The 21,065-nt window shown below is 49.0% G+C and overlaps 1 long non-coding RNA gene across 1 annotated transcript; it reads left to right on the top strand.

Annotated features, from left to right (window-relative positions):
- Positions 1-200: 200 nt before the first annotated feature.
- On the top strand, positions 201-19,806 carry LOC311307996. The gene is made up of 3 exons (XR_014630405.1): positions 201-245; positions 4,424-4,462; positions 18,986-19,806. It is a non-coding gene; the product is annotated as an uncharacterized lncRNA (long non-coding RNA).
- Positions 19,807-21,065: the final 1,259 nt, after the last annotated feature.

Raw genomic sequence — 21,065 nt, 5'->3', positions numbered from 1 at the left:
CAGTGTGTTACCAGAGAGCCAGTGACCAGAGTGTAATGTGATTACTGTCAGAATGAGGGTTCGGGGGGGGCAGCTGTGGTGCGAAGCTCCGGCTCTTGACCACATCATAGTCTTTAATGAACCGCCCAGCGCAAGCCAGAGGACGGGTCCACTGTGAGTTCGTTTCCAGTTCGTTCGTCTAACGGCTGTTTCTTTCCCCACAGCTGAGGAGGCCAAGGAGCTGGAGGAGGCGGAGTCAAAAACAGGTCAGCCAAAGCGCATCGGATCCAACGTTCACTACGAGGGCCAACTACCCATCCCTCACCAGCCCCATACACACGCAATCATTCTTAATGCAAACCCACTCTCATTTGAATTCCAACGCTCGCATCGCAAACAAGATATGGATTGCGGAGGAACGACTTTCGCTGCTTCGCGGTTCCGCCATCTTAATAGAATACTGCTGTCACCCGTACTTTTCCTGCTGCCGCGTTATAATATTTCGCTTAGTATTTCTTTTCATGAGTCCCCGAATTAATTAAGCGATTAAGCAGGGCAAGTTCTCCTCGCCGCCAAGGCCGCGGCGTCGACGGCACTCCTGACCGGAGCTCCTGACCGGCGCTCCCCCAAACCTTAATGTCATTTCAGTTATTCATTCGACTCCTTCTTTGGTATGATTGAATTACGAAGCCTCTCCGTGAAACGGGAAAGTTAATTCTGTGTGATTTTAATAAGCCGAAAGGAGGGAGAGAGACAATGACCCCCCCTCCCCCCCCCCCCCCCCCCCCCACACACACACACACACCACATCTCACCCCTTTAAAGCTCGTCTCATGAATGTTTCAAATTTATCTCTGTGGCCAGTGGCAGGGGAGGAGAGCAGAACGCTGGACTGCACACAACCTTATACACACACACACACACACACACACACACACACACACCTCGCCCTCACGCCACACACACCTGTGCCAGCCGGACGGGGGGAGGGGGGGGGTTGAAGGTAGGCAGGGCAGCTATTGGCCCTGTCGCCTTGGACGGCCCCCTTAAACACTCCAGACAGAGGCTTTGTTTTGCCATCTGGCTCCGATCGCGGCCGACAAAGGGACTGGTTCCTGCGGCGGAGAACGGAGCCGAAACGGAGCTGAAACGGAGCCCACTTTCCTAAATCCTGGTGGATGGGGGAGCTGTTTGTGTGTGTTATCTTAATGAGCTGTCCGGACGAGCGTCGGCCGCTCCCCTCCAGCCTGATTGGAACAATAGCTGGTGATAGCTGTGTATCTCAACTGGACCCCCTCCCCCCCCCCCCCCCCCCCCCCTGCCTGGGACGCAGAGCTAACAGGGGCAATGTTTAGCAAACAGCAAGCCTGAAATCCAGAATTCGCTTGCAGCCGGCAGAGCCTATAACCCCCAGTCTTGCACCTTGCTCCCCTTCCACACACACACACACACACACACACACACACACACACACACACACACACACACACACACACACACACACACACACACACACACACACACGTGCTCCCAACCGCAATCCTCGCCTCCTGACTCCCCCTCCGAAATGAGTTTTGTAATCTGAGAGCGGCGTGGTAATCTGAGAGCCCAGGGACCCCGTCCCCGTCCCTGTCCCCATCGCCTCCTCCTCCTCCTCCTCCCCCTCCTCCTCCCCCAGCCTCGCCGGCCCCGGGGAGGCTACTCAAGGCCCTAGCAACGGGGGCCGCCGGCGGAGCTCGCCGCGACCCAGTTCTTTCACCGCGGAAGCGCGGTCAGAAAAGAGCAATTCGAAACGCCCCCCAGAAAAGGTGGGAGGGAGATGCGAAAATAGGCGCCGCGCTGTGAGAGAGCGAATTAACCCCTCTTTACGCTCGTAGCGTCAAGGTCCTGCCAAGGTGGGGGTGGCGGCGGCAGTGGCGGCGGGGGGTGGGGGGGGGGGACTAGCTAATGTCATGCTCCATAATGCTTATAACATGGGAGAGACTCCCCCGGCTGTCAGCCATCTCCTCCGCGCCAAGGCCGACGCCGAAGGATGGATGACGATCGGTCGGATCGTATTAAAGCCTCCGGGCTCGATAGCTCATCGCCCTAAATGTGTTGTTGGTTTTAAGGGGGAATAATAAAGGTGACACTGCACACAGACAACAACAAGGGCAGCTGTTCTCCACTCAAAGGCACCTCTGCGTTGATAGTTTATCATATTCTCTTTTGGTCGGCGCGCTCGATGAAGCGCCGGCGTCCGGGGGGCCGCTAAGAGTATCAGGTGGGGGTGATTGGCAAACATCCACTAGGGGACTAGAAGTCCTGTCCCCCCCCAAGGGTATGGAATACTACTATCCTCTTATAGCTCGCTAGCCTTTAAACGGAAGCACAGAGGTGAAGCGAGAGACGCGCCCCCCCGGTGTTATGACCCTCTCCCAGCCCCGGATAATAAAGCCATTCCCCTCCTGTCTGGCCACGGGGTGTCATGGCGTCGCGCGCGGCCCCGCGCCAATGAGCTCCTCTCGACAGTAATCAGTGAATTTTCTCCCCCTCCTGAAAAAAGCGACTCTGCCGAGAGAGAGAGAGAGAGGAGAGAGAGAGAGAGAGAGAGAGAGAGAGAGGAGAGAGAGAGGAGAGAGAGAGGAGAGAGAGAGGAGAGAGAGAAAGAGAGAGAGAGAAAAAAAAAAGAGAGAGGTCAACCACAAGCGACTGTCGTCACAGGTCGCAGATTCTGAAAGTCAACTCATTCCGAAAAGGGCTCCCGTAATCAAGGAGACGGAGGGGACGGGGGGGGACTGAAGGTCCTTCCTTCCTCCGGGCCGGTCTTCACACAGAACCGGGCTGCCAGGGAACCAGCGGTGCTCCGCCCCGGGGGTCACGCACACTGCTGCACTACGCATTCCTGTGATATGTAAATCCAGCACTTATACCTTCATTAGCGAATATGGGCCACAGGACACCTCCAGGAGCGCTAATTAGAAAAACGGTCCCCGCGCTGCGCTGGGGCTTAGCGTTCGGCTACACGGCTCGGTCGCCCAGGACGCCGTGCCCGCTCGTTCGGGCGCCACGCCGCGGCGCATGCTGACGCTTTCCTCCTCCGGTTTGTGTTTACTCCGACAAAATCAAACCGCGCCCCCGGGGGACGTCGTTTCCCGTGTCAGAAGCCGAGCATAGCAAGAGTAGCGGCGGCGTTAGCTACTGCATCACCTCAGACCGCTACCTCTCCTTCGATCGCCTTTTATCGGCGCGTGAATCGCATCCACTCCGGTGGAGTGTTTACATTTTACCCCCGAACCGTGTCCTTCTTCCGTGTTTTTTTTCCTGGGCGTACTGTAGATAATGTGGCGTATTCCATTTTAGTGATCTCCGCACGTCGGATGGCCAGTGAGGCGGCTACAGTTTAATAGTGTGCGCGCGGAAGTTCTGCTCGCTCGCCGTCGAACTATTCATCACGGCACGCGCCGTGTGTACAGACCGGGCCCAGACCGCGCGGGGTTCGGCGTCCTCTCGGAGGTTATCTGCTAGTCCGTGAAGAGAAGGCCAGCAGATCATTGTCACACGCAAAGAGATAGCGGAGAAATGGCGCCTCCTAAATCATGTGGAATAACGAGCGTTGTCAAATCTAATGAAAGCAGTCAAACTGGTGCCCACTCTTTCTCTCTCCCTCTCTCTCTCTATCTCTCTCTCTCTCTCCCTCTCTCTCTCTCTCTCTCTCCCTCTCTCTCTCCCTCTCTCTCTCTCTCTCCCTCTCTCTCTCTCTCTATCTCTCTCTCTCTCCCTCCCTCTCTGCATCACAACATCAGGCCTGCATGCTGGTCACGTCCGCCTGATTAGAATATTAGAGATAGTAATTGCATGAAAGCTCGTGTGACGTGTCTTAGAGGGGAGCCAGGGACACGGGTACAGAGGCACGGGCAGAGAACCCAGGAGGTTAGGGGGGGGGTGCGGTGGGGGCGCGGGGGTGGGGCACCCACTGAGGTGGACGTCATCCGCCGAGGACACGCGACCCGGGTCCCGGGGGGGGGGGGGGGGGGGTTTACCGATCCATCTCCCTGAACCGACTCCCCCTATTGTGTTCCGGGGCGCGCCACAGTTCCACCTGAGCACTCAGCTGCAGTGGCTAATTAAATAAAGCGCTGTGCCCCCCCACTTCCTGTTAACCCAGGCAAGGTTGCTGCATGGGGACGGAGCGAGGGGGGGTGGGGGCTAAAGGGAGGGACGCTGATTGTGATCTCGTTCATACATTCGCCCTCTCATTAGGGAGACTCGTTAGGTCGCACGCTTCTAGGGCTCGTTAGGTCGCACGCTTCTAGGGCTCGTTAGGTCGCACGCTTCTAGGGCTCGTTAGGTCGCACGCTTCTAAGACACACTTTACACAAGGGGCACGCTACCCTGTGCTTTAGGCTTCACACTATGTTCTGTGACTTCCCTGAGTTTATCTGCGTCTGTTTCTTCCTTCCAGCCCTGACACCTCTTACAAGCAAAAGCCAAACGAATACAGGTAAGCATGATGTGAAATTATTGTTTTGTTTCTATGCGCCTGTGTTTCTGTGTGTGTGTGTGTGTGCGTGTGCACACCTGTGTGAGTGTGTTTGTGTTTGCATGCACCTGTGTGTGTGTGTGTGTGTGTGTGTGTGCGCGTGTGAGTGTGAGTGTGAGTGTGTGTGTGTGTGTGTGTGTGTGTGTGTGTGTGTGTGTGTGTGTGTGCGCGTGTGTGTGTGTGTGTGTGTGTATGTGCTCTGGAGGATCCAGGATCTTGAAAGACTGTGGGTAACTGCTTTTGTAACGAGGTTGGGCTGCGTTAATTCTGCAAAGGATAGTCAGGAGTTTAGGGATGTCTTGACGTTTAGATCTTCAAAATCACTCAGTCCTTGGTTACCATGACACATTTTCCTTTGCTGCCATGCCATTAAAAGTATTCTTGGACGCCCCTCTCCCCTGTAACTCCCCTTAAAGCCTAATTAAATGTTGAACTGACACAAGAACCCACGAATTTCATGGGGAATCATCCGCATGTTCCAGTGCCTGGTGCGTACAGTACGCCAGCTGTTGATTGGTCTCCTACTGTATGTCTCTCAACACGTCTCTCTATTTCAGGGGTGTCAAACTCAAATACACAGTGGGCCAAAATTTTAAACTTGAACAAAGTCGCGGGCCAACATTGAACAAATGAAAATTTTAATATGGACCCAAACAAGTTTTGCTTTAACATTGAATATGCACATCACTTTCGCTTTTGGTGCGCATCAATGGTGTGCACTAACATATGTGAATACGCCCTCAGACACAAGTGTTGGTGCTCCATCTGCTCAGTAGAGAAGCTTGTAAAACCCTGACTGTCGTACAGCCAGGCAGACAGACAGACAGCCGGCATGCAGACAGACAGCCAGACAGACAGCCAGGCAGGATTGAATGAACAGGAACAGAGCAAACACAGCGGCCGGCTAGGTCAACACAGGTGTCTCTATCACAGTGAGACGTTACATAACGTAAAGCTTCTGTTTTCTGCCTTTCTTTTCGCCATTTTTAAGAAGGGGTAACACGGTTACAGGTGTAGTATGAGATTGCTATGACTACTGTCACAGAAGAGAGGGCGTTTCTGGGTCCTGTCTTGATTGACGCGCCAAAACAACCGCAGAGCTTTATGGGATTTGTAGTATTATCGGTGGATGCGCTGTATAATACTGGCGGGCCAGCTCTCGTAGTCATTTGGTATTGCCTCGCGGGCCAAATATAATTACACTGCGGGCCAAATTTGGCCCGAGGGCCAGAGTTTGACACCCCTGCTCTATTTATACCGTACGCTCGTCCCTCTCACTGGCGTTTCTCTCAGGGCGATTCCTTTACGTGGGGAACAGGGAACAGAGACATGATCAGAGGCGATGGACGATCAGAGAAGAGGAATTCAAATGCATAAATCCTGTTTGTTCCTGTCGAAAATTCTCACCGGCTCAGCCCGCCGGTCTCAGTAACCTACAATGCACCACTACAGCATCCCATGGGGCACATGTGACATAGAGTTCACGGTGTGCTGTGTTCTGTGTGTGTTTGTGTGTGTGCGTGTCTGTGTGTGCGTGCTCAGAAAGCAGTGTAGAGAGGGTGACCCGGAGCGTGGACAGCAGCAGTAATGCAGTAGCAGACAGGCGGACAGGGGAAAGCATCATCTATCTCCCGGTGATGGAGGCTGTTGTCATTCCCGGGCCCCTGTGGCCCCTGGATTGCTGTGTTTTGAGCTGGCTCCAGGGTTGGTCGAGCGTGGCGAGGCTTCGTCAGGCACCAGCTCACCCGCCAGGCCTCGAGTGCGCCTCCACAAGGACAGCTGAACAAGGCAAAAAAAAAAAGCCCAGTTTGGGTTAGGGAACACGGTTGCTATTTTGGACGTCTGCTGTAACCAACAGGAGGACAAGGCCAAGGAAATTTCAGTCATCACAGCTTTTCCCTGGAACATCTATTTTCTAGCGGCCCTCCATCAATTTGCGACGTGACACAAACGTCGTCGTGACGATGGCAGAATGGGAGCAGCTCGTCGCGGTGACACGACTGCGTCACGTACACCCGCGTCGTTTTGCTACGCTGCGCTTTCTCTTACAGTCAGAACCGAAAGCAAAGGGTGCAGCCAATGTTACACTAATACGGATATCTCTTTAGCAGGTCTATGGGCAGTTGTGGCGCGTTTTTTATCGAGCTGCGATTGGCTCCAGTCGTAAAGCTCCCAGTATGAATGGAGGGTAAACCATGATGGAGGGTGGAGGGAGTCACTTTCATTAACTACCCCCCAAATAAAGTCCCCAGGCCCCCCAGAGTCGCAGGCAGGTTATTTGTCATAACCACGGTGTCCCCTGACCTTCACCGTCACTGCTAATGCCGGCCAATACGCTGTAAACCCAAAGCCCTTCCTGCTGAATCACCCCCGATCAATTCCTGTAATATTTGTGTCCCCGTTTTTTTCGCCCTTCTCTTTTTATTATTATATTTTTTTCTAATATCGATCAGCTCGTTTATGCTGAGTCGAGTGCCGCATATCTTATTAGATAATGGAAGCCAGCGCATCTGATTATCTTGTTTTAGTGTCATAGGGCATTTTGTTTTCATAAACCTTTTGCTTTATTGATGTATATGTTTATAGGTGATTTATGTTTCCCTGTACTTTGTATTTGTACTGTGAACAGCCGGCCTTAGAGAGCTCAGTACACCGCCAGGCAGCTCGCCCCTGACGGGCTGAGTTGGGTTGCCATGGCTGGTGAATCAGCAGGGGGCCGAGGGATCTGGATATAGGCGTACATTCCCAAGCAGTGAACAATGCGGTGCCGGCGCTCCTCTCGTTCCCCTCAGAGCAGTCACGGCCTGCCTAGCTTGGAAGTGCGCGCGGTGACACGACTAGACATCCGTCCGCCATACCTCCGAGCTCTATATCGGCCTAACGTAACGGGTTTCAAGGGATCCCCTGGAGCAGAAGAACAGACAGACGCACGGTATCTTCCAGAGGTAATAATGAGAAGCCAAGGCAACGCGTTGTCGAGGCCAGGCACACTGAGTAGAGAGAGAATCCTGTGAACTGGCGAGAGACAGATATGTCCTAGTCATTTACCTAGCTGAGCCGAGGACTAGGAATGAATTCAAACGAGAGAGCTAGATATTAATATACTGTATCTTCAAGGACAGGCCCTATAGGTACAATTAGTGTTAGATAATGGTCCCTTCTGCCACTTTCCTTACAGAGTTTTTAAAAGTGAAATATTATTTAATTCCCCCATATATATATATCCACTTAAACTCTGGGCTGTCACTCGTACAATATATCTCATTCATTGTTCTGTTTTACAGCGAGCTGGCTAAGGGGCTTCTTCTGTCGCGTGTTATGGAAACCCAGAAAGAACATCACTTTGAGGAGCTCTTTCTTTATGAATAAGCGGGAGATAAGAAGTGCGATATGGAAAATGGAAAACCATTCTGGGAGCGTTTTTAAAAGGCCGCACCCCGTACGCTCTCCCCGCACCGAGGCGCCGACCTTGGGGGCACGTGCGTGAGGGACAGGGAGGTCCGGCCGGGGGGCCGCTGGAGACCAGGCACCGCGGGGGGGGGGGGGGCGGCGGGACGACTAGGTGCCGGGGTGACCCCCTCCACCGCCTCCCGCCCCGGGGCCGTGACGTTGATGATGTCAGACAGGACACTTAAGCGCCGGGCGCCGTCCCAGGAGGTGCGCTCGTGCGCCGTCCCCGAGAACAGTCTCGCTCTCGGAGCCTCGCTCTCAGAGCCTCTCGCGGCGGCGCCTCTGCATTATGCATGGCTCCGTCTCGCCCGTTTACGACCCAGACGCCCCGCGGCGCCGCCGAACACGGCCTCCCGTGGTTTCGCTGTGACGACCGCTCAGGAAAGCCCAGAAGAAAATGTGCAAACACCCGAGTCTCGCTGATGTTGGGCGAACACGTCCGCTGCTCGGCAAACTCTGTCACATATGCACTATGTTGTAAGTGCGGAGGCTTGGCAAGGGCCCACGCACATCAAAATAATGCAGTGGGAAAAAAAAAAATAGAACGGAAGAAAATGCTGGCTACACTTTTTTTTTTTTTTTAACCTTAATAATGATTTTTATGACAAGAAAGTGGTAATATCTCGGCAGTGGCAGGAGGTGCACGGGGCTGAATCACTGATCAATGACAGCTAATGAACACGGCAGGAGTTCTGCTCTGATTGCCTCTCGTCAGCGAGCAGCCTCCTGTTGTCCCGAGAGCTCTCTCTCTCTTTCTCTCTCTCTCTCTTTCTCTCTCTCTCTCTCTCCCTCTTTTTCTCTCTCTCTCTCCCTCTTTTTCTCTCTTTCTCTGTTTTGCTGGAAAAATACAGGGGGGCCCCATTGAAACCAACTGCCTCTGGGCTCAATTAGCTACCATAGATTACTCATACTGCAGATGAGACAGCGTTTGTGTGATCCGCGGTGACGGCGACGCACGCACACACACACACACACACACACACACACACACACACACACACACACACACAGGCACGTACACTTGCCTGGGGGGTGCGAGGCTTTGCGGTGGGCCGCGTTCGGGCGCCACGTACGGCGTCTCTCAGGTGATGCATGAGCCCTGAGGGCTGTTGATCCGCCCGGCGTGGCGAAGCGAGCAGTCAACACGCCGGCGTCCGCACCTCTGGTGGGGCTCGTCACCACCGCTTAACACCCCTCGCTCTGGGTCCCTGCCCAAGAAGACCCTAGCCGCCCAGGCATGGAGAGACCGTCCTCCTATAGAATGACATGGAGAGACCTTCCTCCCACTGAATGACATGGAGAGACCATCCTCCCACAGAATGACAAAGAGAGACCCTCCTCTCACAGAATGACATAGAGAGACCGTCCTCCTATAGAATGACAAAGAGAGACCGTCCTCCCACTGAATGACAAAGAGAGACCGTCCTCCCATAGAATGACATGGAGAGACCCTCCTCTCACAGAATGACATGGAGAGACCATCCTCCCATAGAATGACATGGAGAGACCATCCTCTCACAGAATGACATAGAGAGACCATCCTCCCACAGAATGACATGGAGAGACCATCCTCTCACAGAATGACATGGAGAGACCATCCTCTCACAGAATGACATGGAGAGACCATCCTCCCATAGAATGACATGGAGAGACCATCCTCCCATAGAATGACATGGAGAGACCATCCTCCCACAGAATGACATGGAGAGACCATCCTCCCACAGAATGACATGGAGAGACCCTCCTCTCACAGAATGACAAAGAGAGACCATCCTCTCACAGAATGACATGGAGAGACCATCCTCCCACAGAATGACATGGAGAGACCGTCCTCCTATAGAATGACATGGAGAGACCATCCTCCCACAGAATGACATAGAGAGACCATCCTCCCACTGAATGACATGGAGAGACCGTCCTCCCACAGAATGACATAGAGAGACCATCCTCCCACTGAATGACATGGAGAGACCATCCTCCCACTGAATGACATAGAGAGACCGTCCTCCCATAGAATGACATGGAGAGACCATCCTCCCACAGAATGACATGGAGAGACCATCCTCCCACAGAATGACATAGAGAGACCATCCTCTCCCAGAATGACATGGAGAGACCATCCTCCCACTGAATGACATGGAGAGACCGTCCTCTCACAGAATGACATGGAGAGACCGTCCTCCTATAGAATGACATGGAGAGACCGTCCTCCCACAGAATGACATGGAGAGACCATCCTCCCAAGCATTCATCACTCCCTGCGTTTCTCTCATTGGCCAAATGATGTCTAAATCTCTCACACAGGTCTCTCAGACACACGCTATAGGCCTTGGTCTTGAAACACAAAGACACACACACACACACACACAAACACACACAATTAACAAATGTTGACTGATTTTGTATGACACAATGTTTCTCTAAATGAATTACCATAATTATTGTCTTCAAAGACATGTAACCAGAGGAGAGGATATAATACGCCTACTATATCCACAACATAATATTCCCCACATCAGGAGAATCCCAGCAGTAACCTATAGAAAGCAGATAGCCTACCCAAGTGGGAATAGACGTAAGCATGCCGGCTATGGAGGAAGATGCCTCTTAAATGCCTTTTAGAAGTGCGTTAACACCTACTATGAAGCTGTGTGGGAACATACGTTTGAGAGGATGAAAGGACCGCGGGAGCTTGAAGATGTACGTCTCGGTGTGTTGACAAGCTGGGCTTAGTGCTTCCGAACCGTAGTGAGAGATTGCTTAGTGTGAAGAGGGAGCTGGGATGAAACAACCGAAGAAGGATTCATATGAAATCAAGGGCAATGAAATGTCGCCTCAGAAAACATACTGTAGCTATAGCATGGTTCCAGAATATCTGGGAAGGAAGGATCAATTTCCTCAGCCTACATGTAAAGTCAATATTTCACTGTTTATATGAACGAGCTTCGATTCGAGTCTGGATAGTCAAGCGGAGCGAGGAGGGTGCAACCGACTGGGCTGTTCGACCCGACGCCCTAAGGCCAGATGAGAACCACCTCCAGGTTACACTACATCCACAAGAGAACCACCTCCAGGTTACACCACGTCCAGATGAGAACCACCTCCAGGTTACACCACATCCACAAGAGAACCACCTCCAGGTTACACCACATCCACAAGAGAACCGCCTCCAGGTTACACCACGTCCAGATGAGAACCACCTCCAGGTTACACCACATCCACAAGAGAACCACCTCCAGGCTACACCACGTCCAGATGAGAACCACCTCCAGGTTACACCACATCCACAAGAGAACCACCTCCAGGTTACACTTCATCCACAAGAGAACCAACTCCAGGTTACACTTCATCCACAAGAGAACCACCTCCAGGCTACACTACATCCACAAGAGAACCACCTCCAGGTTACATCACATCCACAAGAGAACCACCTCCAGGTTACACTACATCCACAAGAGAACCACCTCCAGGTTACATCACATCCACAAGAGAACCACCTCCAGGTTACATCACATCCACAAGAGAACCACCTCCAGGCTACACCACATCCACAAGAGAACCACCTCCAGGTTACACCACATCCAGATGAGAACCACCTCCAGGTTACACCACATCCAGATGAGAACCACCTCCAGGCTACACCACATCCACAAGAGAACCACCTCCAGGTTACACCACGTCCAGATGAGAACCACCTCCAGGCTACACCACATCCAGATGAGAACCACCTCCAGGTTACACCACGTCCAGATGAGAACCACCTCCAGGTTACACCACGTCCAGATGAGAACCACCTCCAGGTAACACTACATCCACAAGAGAACCACCTCCAGGTTACACTACATCCACAAGAGAACCACCTCCAGGTTACATCACATCCACAAGAGAACCACCTCCAGGCTACACCACGTCCAGATGAGAACCACCTCCAGGCTACACCACGTCCACAAGAGAACCACCTCCAGGTTACATCACATCCACAAGAGAACCACCTCCAGGTTACATCACATCCACAAGAGAACCACCTCCAGGTTACATCACATCCACAAGAGAACCACCTCCAGGTTACATCACATCCACAAGAGAACCACCTCCAGGTTACACCACATCCACAAGAGAACCACCTCCAGGTTACACTTCATCCACAAGAGAACCACCTCCAGGTTACATCACATCCACAAGAGAACCACCTCCAGGTTACACCACATCCACAAGAGAACCACCTCCAGGTTACACTTCATCCACAAGAGAACCACCTCCAGGTTACACCACATCCACAAGAGAACCACCTCCAGGTTACACTTCATCCACAAGAGAACCACCTCCAGGTTACATCACATCCACAAGAGAACCACCTCCAGGTTACACCACATCCACAAGAGAACCACCTCCAGGTTACACTTCATCCACAAGAGAACCACCTCCAGGTTACATCACATCCACAAGAGAACCACCTCCAGGTTACACCACATCCACAAGAGAACCACCTCCAGGTTACACTTCATCCACAAGAGAACCACCTCCAGGTTACATCACATCCACAAGAGAACCACCTCCAGGTTACACCACATCCACAAGAGAACCACCTCCAGGTTACACTTCATCCACAAGAGAACCACCTCCAGGTTACATCACATCCACAAGAGAACCACCTCCAGGTTACATCACGTCCAGATGAGAACCACCTCCAGGTTACATCACATCCACAAGAGAACCACCTCCAGGTTACACCACATCCACAAGAGAACCACCTCCAGGTTACACCACATTCCAGAGGAGAACCACCTCCAGGTTACACTACATCCACAAGAGAACCACCTCCAGGTTACACTACATTCCAGATGAGAACCACCTCCAGGCTACACCACATTCCAGATGAGAACCACCTCCAGGCTACACCACATTCCAGATGAGAACCACCTCCAGGTTACACAAGCACCTTATCGGTGTCTCCAGAAGTGATGGAGTTCCCATGGACACGATTATTGCAGCACCGTTCTCAACACTGCGCATGCCGGCTGTAAACAGACCCTGACAGTTATTTATGAAAATAATGTGTAACTTACCTTTTCAAATGTATTTATTTAGGACTGCCTGTGATTCTATTTCATAGTAATCAACTAGTAGGCTTATTCGTTATTCAGCATAGGTTGTTGTTATTATGATGATGGTGATGATGATGATGGTTATTGAGGTGGCAATCCAAGTCTTAAATCTGTGTTTTTCTCATCTTGAAGTTCCAGTAATATTAGTGAGTATTTAATAAGTAAGTAATATTATCTGAGATTTTTAGTCTTCATGCAAATGACCTGCATGACCCCAGTCTTTGCAAAATTCGATAGCCTGTAACTAAAAACTCAACATCTTCAGATGTGAGTGTGCCAGACTTTTAGTGTACATTTGGAGATTGCACTTTGTCTAAATTATATAATGCTGCACAGTGCAGAATGCATTTGTCTTTGGAGATTGCGTTTTGACTATTATAATGCATAAAACAGAACAGAGTAGAGTAGAATATACGTACAGATTAGAGTAGAATAAAATAACATAATTGATTCGAATAGAATAGCAACACAATGAATTAAAGATAGACGTACAGTACATTTGACAGTGCTGCACAACCATCATGCATTTTAGAGATTGGGCTTGACTTTGGACTTTTTGGTAACACTTTACAATAAGGTACACAAACAATGAGTAGTTACTGAGTAAATAATGAAGAACCAATTATTAATTAGTTTGTTACTGATTAATTCTCAATCCATCACGGTATAGTAGATAATGATGGGTTACTAGAGAACAGACTGTAGGCTACTATAATAGTTATTGAGGAATGAATGATTAGTTCAAGAGTCCTGAGTAACTCTGTATCCTACGGAAGAGCATTAGGGCCAACAACTGAGTTTATAATTTTTTTAAGCTTCTGAGTTTAAAGTCTGAATTTTTTACTTTTAAGTCAGAATTTCTGAGAAAAAAGTCAGAAATAACTTCTGAGATTAAAGTCAGAATTTCTGAGAAAAAAAGTCAGAATTTCTGACTTTAAAGTCTGAATTTCTGAGAAAAAAGTCTGAATTTCTGAAAAAAAACTCAGCTGTTGGCCCTAATGCTCTTCCGTAGAATCCTAATGATTAAGTAATGATCAGGTAATGAAGGACTACCTGGTAACTACTCTGTACAGTATAATGTCTGACTTTACAATAAGGTACACAAAAGAGTAACTAAGGATTAAGAAATGATGAGGCAATGAAGGACTACATGTTAACTATGTATGATGTCCGCCTCATTAACTAGAAAAAGAGGTAAAGCGCACAACTCCTGAATAAGTAACAGTGTCCAGGTGCCCGGTGGTGAAGTTCAAATGAAAAAACAGAGACCGGCGTGGAGCCTTCGTCAGCAATGATGTGATTGCTGACGAAGGCTCCATGCCGAAATGTTCTCTCTTTCTGCCCATTAAAATGGCAATTTAATATAGCCTAGTATGAGTGCCGGTCTCTATTTTTTCATTTGACTCATTAACTAATCATTGGTTCGTCATTAGCTACTCAGTAACTCTCGTTTTGTGTGTACCTTATTGTTAAGTGTTACTATACCCTTTTTTCAGCACACTGTTCAAAATACGTTCCGCGGCTATGTATAGAAGCAAATCAGTCATCAGTCTTAACATAACATAAACCATATATACAGGAAACAAGTAGTCTATTTTATTAATGTTATATAGCCTACAGTATAGCCTATTTTTTTTATCTAACAAGCTTCATTGCTCAACTAATAGAATCTTGGTCGGACAAGAGTATTTCGACCAAGCCATTCCAGCCCAGCGCCCGAATCCTACAATCCTACAATCACATTCTGGGCTGTAAGATGACCTTGTGTTATAATTTAACCGTATAATAGCCGAACGTGCGTCATCGTTATCAAAACGAACAAAGCGAGCTCATTTAACCCAGGCCTAAAACATCTCCTGCCACGGATATCATAACACAGTCTCCTGTAGAAACTCTTGAATGACTGGTGTTAATTGAGGATACGATGCTAGGTTTGGCGGATAGAAATATCTGTCTGTTGGAGTGCTGTCTGTGGGCAGTGATGCGGATGACAGCTAAGGTGAGAGAGAGAGGGGACAGTCAGCCTGAAGCACAGTGGGATCACTGGCCTTCATCATTCACTGCAATTGATTCACCACCACAAGATCCACAGACAAGTTTCAAGGTGTGTGTGTGTGTGTGTGTGTGTGTGTGTGTGTGTGTGTGTGTGCTTGCGTGATTGTGTGTGTGTGTGTGTGTGTGTGTGTGCTTGCGTGATTGTGTGTGTGTGTGTGTGTGTGTGCGTGCGTGATTGTGTGTGTGTGTGTGTGTGTGTGATTGTGTGTGCGTGTGAGTCTAGTGTGTGATGAGATTGGTAGCCTACTTCGTGAAACTGTCGAAGTGGTTGGAGAACTGCAGAAGTCTCTATTAAAGGTTGATAAGCGATGATTATGTCAAAGTATTAAAGGGCGTTCAGTCCGGGCGAGGGAGCGTCATGTCCGACCTTGGAGAACCGAGCGCGGTACCGCAGGCAGCCGACAGCCACGGAACAGGGAACCGGGTAAGAGCAGAGCCGGTAGTCTGCAGCAGGTCCAGCGTAGGCCATCACTCAACTCTGGTTGAGTGGTCCTCTGACAAGGCGGTGACTTCCATAGCCCATCACACGACGGACAATAAATCCCAGCGATGGCATCGGCCGGCGGCCACTCCTCGTGTCTTAGCGCGCGGCGCTTAAATATCGATGGTGATCCGGATCCCGACGCCATCGGAGGACGGGACTGGGGAGCGAGCGCGTCAGGGTCCCCCCCCCCCCCCCCCCCCGATGTGAACGCTGAACGATCCGTGACTCTCTCTCCCCGACTCTTGGCTCTGATTCGCCCAGGCTGTGGGGCTTACTACAGGGGTCTCTTCAAACGAGCCTTTGTACTGGAGTGGGGAATCAAGATTAATGCGCTTCCACAGCCCCGCGCTTGCTCCAGGGGAAAGGAGCCTTATAATTAACACCATGGGGGCCTGGAGAGGATTGGGGCGGGGTGCGGGCGAAACAGAAATAGTGGGGAGAGGTATATGAGATTTGTGTGATGCATTATGCTGGGCCGAGATGACAGTGGAGATGTGGCATGGTGTGACTTCCTACAACTCACGTGACCCACTGAAACCTTATACAGTATTGTTATTGGACCGGGGAGTTAGAGGGCACAGAAGGGTGTCATGGCTGCTGAGATGAGGCATTTCTCAATGTAGTTTGCTCTATAATCATACAGTAGTATAGCTTACCCACTGGGACTGCATTTAAACGCTCACTTACTGAAATAGAGGTGTAAACTGCATTATATACTTGTGTAGAGCTGCTGTTACAGTGTAGATAATCCTCTTCTGGGTGGGAGAATCTTCCTGTGTGTGATAGAAGTCCCCTATAAGAAGAACAGCTCCAGCTGCAGAATCAGCACCAGAAACACTTCCTCACGGTTGTTGTCCACATCTGCAGAGTTAATTTGAAGTTGAAACATCAACTTCTCAACGTGAAAATATTCAGCTGAAGTTGGATCTGGCGATTTATCCTGCTGTTGTTGTTTGTGTCAGTGGCACATGACAGCAGGGCTGTGGTTTCCCGTAGAATGTTCTACAAATATATAAATAAGTAGGAGGTTACCAAGGAAGGGAATGAAATATGGCACTTCCATTTCAATGCAAATGAGCGGAGAACTGAGCGCAGGGTGGATTTAGAGAGCTTCATTAGAATGAAGCCAGCGTGCTGCTGTACCTTTTAAGTGAACAATCTCCTATAGCCGGAGCAAATTAGTGTGCAATCTTCTGGACTGCCTGTAAATGAAAGTGTCCATCAGCCTGAATCCCCACCTGCTAACAGGACAAATGGTGCTGTCCTATTGATGTGCGAGTTCTCGTTGGATAGTGCTCCCCCTAAAGTTTTGATTGCCCACGCAATCCTATCAAGTTAACTGTGCCCATCCGAGAATAGCTTTTCAGACATTTTAAGTTATCCAGAAACAATCTAGCCACCTCCAAACCTATCACGTCAAAAGTCTCCGAGAAGGTTGAGGTGTTTTATTTCGCCGTCGCCGTGGACTTAACCAGTCGGACTGACCTCCCCTTTGAGATAAGCAGCATGCATCTCCACAAGGGAGTCTGAAAGTAGATTTGAATCCGAGCGGGGCGTGCAGGTGTGAAAGTATTGTGTTGTGTTCATTTAGGTGATGGATTAGGAGGCCAGTGCTGCTGCCCTCTGAGGGGGAGCTGGCGAGAACAGAAGTGAGTTTTCAAATGGAGCGCTGCTGCCCTGTAATACATATGGATATGCTGTCCCTCAGTCTGAAACCAGAGATCCTATCCTAAGAAACAATTGGATGGATTTCAGATGTGAGAACCCAATCATCTGTGCTCCATTGACTTGTCTTAGCCGTTCACACGGTAGCCTACCGACTGCTTGGTTTTAGTGAGACTTTCTCTCATTTCTCTGTGTATGGGTCCTTCATATTCCTGAGACAGCGCTGGAGGACAAGCTATAATGAGCGGCCGTCAGTGATTAAGAGTTTGGGGTCGTCTCTTTCCCTGGCAAAGTTACATTACATTACAGTCATTTAGCTGACACCTTTATCCAAAGCGACTAACAATAATTGCATTTAACGTAGGAATAGCCAATGTACTACTACTTGCCAGAACTCACAAGTGCATCTCCTTTCTGAAACAAGTGACTAAGAGCATAATCTAGTGCTGAAGGCAAAGTGCAAGAATAGCAATCTAAAATACAATAGGTGCTTAAGAGGGAGGATCGTTGTAGTACTTCTTGAAGAGGTGAGTTTTGAGCCTGCGACGAAAGATGGGCAGCGACTCTGCTGCCCTGACGTCAGTGGGCAGCTCATTCCACCACTGCGGGGCCAGGACAGAGAAGAGCCGTGACCGTGTCGATCGACCGCAGGGGCCTCGGAGTGACGGGGCAGCCAGTCGCCCTGATGTAGCAGAGCATAGCGGTCGGGAGGGGGTATAGGGTTTGACCATGGCCTGAAGGTAGGAGGGGGCTGTTAAAATGACAGGAATGAGAAGTCCCGCCAACTACAGAGTGAGCGCATGTTCACTGTCCACACTTGCAGCTACTCAAGTCACATCAGAATCAAAGAGAGCTTTTTAAGCATAGCAGGTTTGGACAAGTATTAGCCAAAGACTTTATGGGACACAGAGCAGGTTCTGCCAAACGCCCAGAAACATACATTATCACTCTCACTCAAACTTTGTATTTTCGGCATTTGTGCTCTTGTATTCTCTCACTAAAACACAAAAACTAAGACGGCCATCTTTAGACGGACAGTTGGATGTGTTCATGTCGAACTCTAGACCTGGTATGCATCCAGGTAGGGATGATTGACTCTAACGATGTATCTAAGCAGAACCTCTTATCCTTATAGCCATCTCTATTGCTTTTTCAATCTCAAACTGTGAAGGCTTCATGTGTGACATAATTACATTCCGTCCAAGCTAATTTTCCAACGTGTTAATGATGCACGGAGAAGACTGGCTATGGCTTAGCTAGCGGGGGAAGTGGGGGGGCTGTAGGGACCAGACTGCATCAGAAGTTTCCTGGGTTACCTGAGGCTCTCTAAAGAAAAAAAAAGATGGAGAATGACTTGAAAGTTGCAGTGTAATAAAGCTGAACAATAATGTTTTTGTAATATTGTAGTGTCCCTTCAATGATGGCAAAATCACTGTTAATGGCAAAAAAAAAAAAAATTCTCCCACCCTGGAAATTTGTATATTCCTGGCATCTATATTTGGATCTTACACTTTCCTTGCAATGGATTAAGACTAATGCAAGACCCATTATAGTCTACACAGGGAAAATCATATTCACCTGTTTTAAATATTGGTAATCCTCAACCATCTACAATTCCAAATCCCAAATGCGATAACCTGCCTGTTACCAGTCTAATAATATCTTCCTGCGTGTGTGTCTCTGTGTGTGTGTGTGTGTGTGTGTGCGTGTGTGTGTGTGTTTCAGAAAAGGCAGCCAGCCAGTGAGATGGAGATGAATCTGGCTGCTATTCCCACTGAACCCATCCATCAGCCTGGAGACAGACTCCCCAGTCCCCTGCAGAATGTCAGAGCTGAGCTCAGCTCAAGACGAGTCCATCATCTCCTTTCTACAAGACGTCTCTTTCCCCGCGGGCTCCAATCAAAACACACAAACACATCATATCCCATTACAGGTGCCCATAGACTCACCACATTCCTTTTAAATTAAGGAGGGAATGCTACACTGTCTGAATGCTTTCATGAAACCATGCAAATTCTATGCACTATGCTGAAGAGAAGCCGCGCTTGACATCCATTGGACCTGACAGGTTCCCGTTCCGATCCCGACATCACTTCCCTCCACTGTAGGTTGAGTTAGGAGGTAGGCCTGAGATCCGCTGTCTAGCAGGAAGAGATGTTCAGAGGTGACCCAGCTAAGGCTTCCGTCAGTGTCTCCCTGCCAGAGCTCAGCTCTCCCATTACTCCTGGACTCGCTAATTAACGGCTGCCTCTGGAGTAACTTGTACCTGTCAGCGTCTGCTGCTCACCTATACTCAATAACTTGGGGGAATTGACATTGAATGCCAGCTAAGCTGTAACTGCAAATGGTGCCTGGGATACGCCCTGGGTTTCCCACTGACCTGACAGCCTTCTAAGTAAGAAATTGTTTTTAATGAACATGGACTCTCTCTCTCCCACTCCCCTCAGCTGCCAGTTTGGAATGTTTTATGGACTCGGATGAGGGAGTGTACGATACTGTACAAGTGCTTTTATTGTATTTTTTACAGGTACTTGCAAGTCCCAGTGCCAAACATCCATGTATGAGTGTTATTCAATGAGATAACCCCAGTGCCTATTTACATTAAAGAGACATTGTGAAACAGTGCGGTCAGTGGTAATTACTATGTGTCTGTGTGTGTGTGTGCGTGTGTGTGTGTGTGTGTGTGTGTGTGTGTGTGTGTGTGTGCGTGTGTACGCTTACTTTTTGACACTTGTTTCAAACTATTATAATTTCAACTTTATTCAGTGCAGCTTTACATGCTTTTTGTTGCTATGACTTTATTTAGATATCACTTATACACTTATACTTTTAATGGGCAGCTTAAAGAGGCAAAAAAATGAATAGAAGTCTATGGTCAAAATGCACTTTTGATCACTGCTTGCTTGTCTTTTAAACTACAGTACTCAGGCCAACAAGCTTATTAAAGCTGATATAACATTATTATGTTGACAAAAAAAAAAAAAAAACGAAACATATTTTGGGAGTGGGATTAATACTTTTATTCAGCACCTTTCTAAAAGCTCTGTAGAGGTACTCTTTAAATTAAAAAAATATTCGACTACATGTTAAAAATGAAATGTTATCTACATCACCTTTAACGGAGTGAAAGTTCACAACTAAAGGGGAACAATGGCCATTTGTTAAAAATAGATATTATTCAGGACGCTATAAAACATGATGGAAGAAATACTGCAACCTGCTCGCGTGCCCAGACTGTTCAGACACGCCGGGAAACCGGTAGGTGGCCGCGTCTTCAAAGTAAACAGCCCCAGACTCCCAATGCCGAAATGAATGGAGTATCGAATTTCAACTACTTTTGCAATTTAAATAAACATGCTGTAACTTTCTGAAACTATTCCATGGTAACAATAATCACTTAGAAGACAGAGAAACTGTCATACCTTACTGACTTCTCTCGTCTTCCAGTAATTATTGTTTATGCAAGTGCTAGCCTACCTAGATTACACCGCCACCGTTTCCCGGCGTCTCTGAACAATCTGGGCACGTGAGCAGGTTGCAGTATTTCTTCCATCATGTTATAAAGCCTCCAGAATAATATCTATTTTTAACAAAATGGACATTGTTCCCCTTTAAATACACAAATAGTGGGAGCCTTGCCTGTATATTTGCATGAGAACCATTTTGACTCAACTTAAAGGACCATACCGGTCTAAATATGATTTGATCTCCTTAAACTAGTCACCCAACGTATATCACATTACCGGACTCAATTTTCCAAAGCAAAGCTCACGTTAAAAACGCAAATATCTTTTAACGTGAGCTT

This window comes from Borostomias antarcticus (assembly GCF_949987555.1).
Source record: "Borostomias antarcticus genome assembly, chromosome: 4".
NCBI classification, from domain to species: Eukaryota; Metazoa; Chordata; class Actinopteri; order Stomiiformes; family Stomiidae; genus Borostomias; species Borostomias antarcticus.
The sequence above is the reverse complement of the archived record's forward strand: the minus strand, read 5'-3'. Positions and strand labels throughout refer to the sequence as shown.